Source organism: Morone saxatilis, unplaced genomic scaffold (assembly GCF_004916995.1).
Source record: "Morone saxatilis isolate NCDOM2014 unplaced genomic scaffold, NCSU_SB_2.0 Contig11, whole genome shotgun sequence".
NCBI lineage: Eukaryota > Metazoa > Chordata > Actinopteri > Moronidae > Morone > Morone saxatilis.
The window spans coordinates 22,307,039-22,314,678 of record NW_023339663.1 but is presented as its reverse complement, the minus strand read 5'-3'; positions in this window follow the sequence as shown (position 1 = coordinate 22,314,678).

Sequence of the window (7,640 nt, the reverse complement as noted above, 5' to 3'; positions counted from 1 at the left end):
CACCCAAAACAGCTTCATGTGGATTTGGATCTGCAGCTTTTGGTGACAAGGTTGCGAGGTTTGTTTTATAGGTGCATATCTGTCTGTGTGTGGCTATTTGACAGTGTGAAACTCACTGTGATATTATCTGGTTTGTTTCAGCTTTTGCCTCTTCCCTCCAGTTCATGCCTATTGTCTAAGTGGCCGTGTTAAACAGGATGTTGTTGCTGGCCCCAACTGCATCTGTCACCCATGGAACTGCAGTGACCTCTAGAGACAGTTCTCCCCACATACAGTGTGCAGGCAACCTGAGGTGTTTTGGTGCGTACCAGGTGAAGTGATTGCGCGTGTGTGTGTGTGTGTTATCACAGTTGAGACTGTGGACGCTTCCGAGGCCAAGCCTGTTTGTATAAATTTAATGTACGTGGACAGACACAAACATTAGAAGAGAATTGCAAACACATGCAAAACAGCACACTAACACACACTCACATCATTAAAAGCGCATACCAGCACTCACATGCACTTACACAGTTAAACAAACACAAACAAATGAGACCCTGGGCCACCCTGCAGATCACCCTGAGCAGTGTGAGAGCAGTGTCCTCTCTGATCTAATATGTTTAGCAAACATTCATTTATTCTCCCCAATCAATAACACAGAGCAGCATGTGTTTATGACTCTGCCTCTACTCGCTCAGTTCATCTGCAGTTCATGGAAGCTGAAACACTGGTGTACCCTCTGGCCTATATCTTCCAGTCAGTGACTATGTCTCTGTCACCCTCTCTTTATATTACCGCCTTTCTTTCGCACACACATGCACGCACCTTTAATTATTTGCATTGATTTGAACTTGCATTGAAACATTAAAGCCAGTACTAAGATGCCTGCAGGATCAAGGAACATTTTGGAGAAACACTATTTTATGTCATGTTTTTAGAACAAGAACTGGAGCTGCAAGTTAAAATCTTTGACATGCCACTGCAGTAGGAGGGAGGCCAAATAGTATATTTTGGTTCCTCTTAGCAAGTAGAAAATGTTTTGATAAGGAAGCAGATGGAGATATACACATTTCCAGCTCATTTTGATGTGCAAAACCACCACAGAGAGAGAGTATTACCTTCAGTTGCACTATGAAAGTAGAGGGACTCTAGCTTAAATAAACGATTATACGGCATCTTCAAACATGCTGAATGATTCGCTATGGAGCCTTTACACCCCAAAATTCCCAAGGTAGAAAATTATCCTGAATAAAACGTTCCAAAACATAGCCGTGAATCAATATCAGATGCAGGCTGAGTTTCATTTGAGGGTAACCAGTTCTTGCTTTAACTCTCCACTGAGGAACATAGAGTGTCTAGTAAAGAATAGAACTCATTCATACTCCCAAGTGCAGTAAAGGTATTTTATATGGGTAGTTATTATTGTTATCATAATTATCATTCTGCGTGTACCATAAAAGTGGATGATGGAGGATATATGGCTGGCTGAGGCTGTAAATAATGGTTGTGGTTGTGGGCTGTAAAGCTGTCCCCTCTTTTCTGTGGCAGAATAAATAACATGTGTGCACATGCTCAGTGCACATCTACACTCATCTAAAATATGCTTTGTTCTGTGAGGTCACTAGGTACTATGGTGCTATGTTATTGTATAGGACATTATTCTAGATTTGTAGCTCTAAGTGATTAAAGTCTTTCTGATTTTGTTGGGTAAACCTTTTTTATGTGAAGGGACAAGGTAGGTGTAATCTACTAAACCTGCCAGAAAGCAGCATGAATAGGGAATACACGTCGTAGGTGTGACTGGGGTCTGTACTGTAAATGCACACACACACACATACAGTATGTGCTTCCCATTAGCTATGTACAGTACAGGGGCCGATGCACAGATGCCCTGAGTGGTGCCATACGGCCGATGGCTCATTAGAGCTCAGATGGAAGACATGAATCAAAGGAGGAGAGGAGAGGAAACAATCAATCTGCCTAATGGGAATCCCCTGTGAGGAGCGTGGGCCAGCCGTCCCAGTGCAGCTGTAGCCATTTTAATATGTGACCTCCCAGCTTAAACGACCCACCAAAATGTCCCCACTGCTGCCGTAGCCACCGCCACCAGAGAGCATAGGACACACACCAAAAGACACCAAAGCCCCACAACAAGCTATTAGCCCAGGGGCCTCCCACTGCGTAGGTGGTGATGTGGTTTCTAAAGCGGAGACTGGGAGACCTGGCGTTCCCATGCGTCTCCGGCACTCCCCCGCACATGTGTCGTCCATATCCTTCGTACCAGAGAATGACACCCAGCTTAATTTGTGGGGCTATCAAAGAGGCAACGGGGACTGGATTTATAGCATGGAGGGTGCCTGTGTGCTGGGAGGCATGCAGAATTTGTGTGTTTACTGGCAGCGTGTGAGGTTGTGGCCAAGGTTAAGACATCACTGTTGTGGTAGGGTAACAAGCACTTCATGAGGTCAAGGTTACTGTAGGTTTCCTCCCATAGTTTACCTGAACTTTCTCCACTCCCACTTAAGTCTTCAGACAGCTTTCAAAAGCTTTGATCTGATACACTGCATGATCTCTGCCTGCAGAAGACTACTTATCTATTCAGTGTGGGGTTGCCAGCAACGCTTTAAGAATCGAGTTATGCTAAACAGAGGCTGATTTAAACCAGAGGTTGACCTCTGACCTGGGCTTAGAGGATAATGTCTCAGGCAAGGAGAGAAAAGTCCTGTTACCGTCCATGAATCAGGCCCCCACCGACATTATTTCAAAATTGCTTAGTTGCATGGAACTCCCTTTAGTGCTGAACGGACTTTCATAAAATTGATTTTCTGAGTACACCCTTTTAGCAGCTATAAGCTTGAAATATGAACCCTTCATTGCTGAAAGCATTTCATTTTTTTTTGCCCCTGTGACTAATGATCCAGGGAAGAAGTGTGTTTGAAATTCTCCTCGGCAGCCATTTCCATAATTAAACACTGCTAATTATAGAGCTTTGGCTGACTTTAAACAAACAGGCACAGTTGCCGAGCATGCTTTCACGCCTTCCATTTGGAAATTTATGCAAATTGTATCTGTATTGTGTGTTTTTATAGATGAAACTGACAACATTAAAACACATCGCTCATGCTCACAAAGATCAGACAGTAATGTCGAGAGTGATTCTGAGGAGAAACTGACAAGCCATTGGTGGTTTGGAGGAAATACCCTGAACAGGTATGATATTCTGTACAATGAGGATCAAAGCTTGCACTGCAAAAGTATCAGATGATTGAATGTGTTCACATACATGTGTGTATGTGCATTTTCGCATACATGAATATGCATTCATTCATTACCATGAGTGCCCTATGGTAGAAAAAAATCCCCTGTCTTGGCCAACAAACATTTATGCATTGTTGATTCTAGTGCTATGATACTGCTTGTCAATTTATCAGCCTTTGACAGCAAGCCACTAGAAGCCATTATATCAGACAAATGAAAATTATATATGAAGATAAACATCAAGTCATTTGTTAGGGAGAAAATAACACTGCTAGGAAATAAACAGGGCACAGGACTGAGAGCTATGCTGCCAGTAATTCACATATCAACAGCATTTAAATTATTAAAAAGATTGGAAATCATAATTGGCCATATATTTTTCCCATTCTTCTCCACACAAATGGCTCGCCTGGGGTACTTGACATTCACCAGTGGTTTGTAATGTAAATTACAGAACGTATTTTCTCCATATCTTAACAGTGGATGGAGTGATTGACTACTGAATATAAGCAAGCTACAGGTGGGGGTCAATTATCATTTGAATAATCGAGCATCAGTGGCTGCCTAGCTTGGCTGTGAAGTGTGACACATTTTTATCTCTATGCATTTCAATGAAGTCAGACTGGTACATAAAAGGTTATCACCTAGGAAACATATTTGCCTAGGCGCAAGTTAAACAGGCAAGTGAGATCAGCATAGATATTCAATTTAACCAGTCAACCCTGACCTATAAATATTTCAACAAAACCCAATGAGGACCCCTCCCTCCTCCCCAACCCCCTTCTTTCCTTCTTTGATCCAATTCCATTTCAGCAGCGGGAGATACGAGGGAAGAGAGGGAGGAAGGACGTGGGGGGAAAGAGGGGAGGGTATGAGAAAAGAAAGTCAAGCGTATTGTAGCTTATCTATTAAGTGAATTGTTTAATGCATCTGCCATCTTCTCACCCAAGGGACGGGCGCCGAGTGAGAGGGGAAAGAGGGGACAGATTTACACTACAGGGCACTGGTGGCTCCAAAGTTGAGGAGGAGACGTAGACTAATCTATAGTTGTGAGCTGACAAATCTGGCCTGACACGGTGCTCTGTAGCGGGTAGACTCAGGAGATGGGCATTAATCACAGCGTGTGCTCTGCACAGGCACAGGCACACTTGGGACACCTCAAAGTGAGCTGGAGGTTATACAGGCAAGGGGATTAATCAATACAGCCCCATAATAACAGCCAACCACCAGCACTTAAAGCCCCACCGGTACCATGGAACAACACACTCACCTCGCCAACTCATACGGACGCCCGCTCACAGATACATGGAGGCACACACCTGTATGTCTCCCACTCAAGACTGTGTGAACGACGCTCTGTAGTCAGGATTACGTAGACACCTCAGGCAATAAGGAGGCGCAGATTCAATACAAACACATTCATTTCCTATCTTTTGTCAGGAAGGGATCAGTATATGTTGTGAAAACAAAAGTAAACCGAACTGACTGGTGATAATTACAAGCATTGCCTTAATACCATTTGTCTGTGGTTTTCATAACTGGGAGTGAGCGATGGCTGGACAATAAAAATAATAATTTGTCTCAGGAAGGATGACATTCCTTTCTCAAGGGTGGGGCCATTTCAAGCGGAGAAAATGGAAATTTACCCTTTGTCAATAATTACAGTAAAAGAGGTCATTCAATTGATGCGCTTTTACATACAAACACCTCCATCTTGTGACCACACCTCATCTGAGAGCTGGGTGCACACTCTATAATGCCACGCTGTGCTGTGATTACACCACTGCCTCGCCAACAGCAAACTGACAAGCCCTCTCAGCTGGGAGTATACTGGGGAAGGGGTTAGGGTGTGTGTGTGAGAGAGTTGGAGTGGGGCACGGTGCGAGATAACTGTAGTCACCAGTTCGCAAAGAGCCGAAAAACTGGCTCAAATGCTCTGTCAATGGCCAGCACCACCCCGCCCCTCCCTCTTTGTAGGAGTCTGCCACCCACAGAGACCTCGATCAGCAGCCCCCGGCCTGACAGCAGATCTGTCAGCCCTCCCGCCCCCTCACTTCATACAGTCAGCGAGGGCTGGTTTAGCAGGAAGCAGACAGTGTAGCAGGAGGTGAAAACTCCAGCTATTTGTCAACGTGGCGCCCGTGTCAAAATGTCAGGCCCGGGGACATTCCCCGTGCAGCTGGGCTGTTAGCTAAGGAGACAGGCCGTATGGTCGGAGCAGGAGCATGCTGTCACCGACCAGTCAAACTGCCTGAGACCGGCAATCAAGAAGCTCTTTCCCTCTCCCACTCTCCCGCTTTATCTATCTATCACAACTCTCCTCCGTGCTCTCACTGACTGTTATCTATCGCCAGCTTTTTTTTCCTGACTCTCTCAATCTCCTGGCCCATTCACTCTCACTCTCATCCTCTGTTTCTCCATTTTTTATCTGAATCTTTCAGGCCTGCACATTCCCCTTCCTGTTCATAATTCATCAAATGATCAATCTATCCTTCTTTATCACTTTCCTTCTACCAAAATTGAAATGGAAATAGTTTTATACAATAGAAATTATTGTATCTCCCTCTTTTCCTCAGCATTGTATATTTTTGCACAATTTTTGAAAGACCATGGGAAATGGGGAAGCAAATTGGGGTGAGCAAAACAAGTGCAGAAGGACTTGGCATATTCTGGATAAACTAGAGACATGTATTAAGATTCAGCCAATCACTGACAGGAAGCTGTTATTTCAAAAATATGATCCTTCCATTGTGAAGTCTGTTGCTTGTGGCAGATTGATAGGTTGTCAAAAACAACTATTCCGGTTAAAATCTCATCAGAGAAATAGTAAACATCTTAGTGTTTGCTTGAAGTGCCAGGTCTGGTAGTAATTTCATTGTCTATCTGCCTGGCTAAGACACACTGGCCCTGTAGAGTTCCAATCCTAGAAGATTAAGAGCTGAAATAACAACAACAGAAAATCAAATCAAGTAACATATGAGACGTGAAAAAACAACATTAACTGTATTCATGAGCGACAAATTCATTGCTCTATCTTTTCTTAAGCTTCTTTGACTTGGCATTTACTACGAGAGGGTGGAGGATTTACTGTGGCAAAATGCAAACAGGGTATTTATGGGTCAAACACAGCCTAGCTGGCTTTATGGCAGATTATGCCATTTTTTCCAGAGGAGAACACAAATTCTGTTTGATAGTGGTTTGATAACATTTTACAGCATTTAATTCTGATTCTTATTAGGTCATATAGTCAGAATGCTACAGGAATGGTAGAGGGCGGGTGGGGGGTGGGGTGTTGGTTAGGGTTGGCTGATCTTTCATGACAATTTTGACAATGTTGTAATTGTCTGTGTGTGGGTGTGTATGTGTGTTTTGGTTGTCTATCGCTCCTTTTTTCCGTCCATTTTGTTTTTCTTATCTTAACACCCCTCCAAGAGTCCATCTGGTACCTTTGCTCCCCCTCAGAACGTGGGCCGATGGAATTCCCTGGCCTAATTAATGAGCAGACACTCACAGACGGCCAAAGGCTCACATGTCTGTCTCTGTGCACCACCTTGCCTCAGGAGGCCCTTTATTGAAAAAGGAAATAAATTAGATCAACCGGACAGACTGTACCAGCCAACAGCATGAAATGTCACACACAGTTTTTTTTTTTTTTTACCAATATGGGTTTTTGAAAGGTGATTAGATTATTTTAGACTGTTAAATTATATATTCACTATTTTGTGATAATAGTAAAAAAAATTACAAAAAATAAAAAAATAAACATTTTTATTTCAAAAGATCTAAGGTTTTTGTGTTTACTCCAGAATTCTATAATAATGTATACAGGTCAATGCATTGCATGATTCTGTCATCAAATACTGTTTGATAAAGGTGTAACACATTCAGAAGGTATAACTGGCAGGACAGTCAAGTTTGCTTAGATTTCCTCCAAGTTATCTGCTTTCCTTTTAGATGCAAAAGACAAATCCACATAACCTACAGATGTAAGTTTGACTGTATTTATCTGTCTTTGTGCATTATCCCTGTGATGGACCTTTCCATTGTGTTTTCACCTCTCCTTTTCCATACGATTATAGTCACCCACGATTCTGAATAGAATAAGTGCTTAAAAGATGAATGGGTAAGTACAGAAATGTTGAAAAAAAAAACACTTAATTCCTTAAATTTCATATATTTCATGCTTATACTGCACTATGAGAGTGGCAGAAAGGCAGCATGAGGCTACAGTAGCTGCCAGGCCACCCAGAGAGCAGCTCCGGGATCGAAAAATATTATCAATGATTTCATTGCTCTCTCTTTTCATCACTGCCAAACAAGTGCTGAAGAGCTCACAAGACAAGAGTGGAAGGAGTTGCAAAAGAGAGATGGGCAGAAAGCTTTCTTGCAGTCTGTCTCTG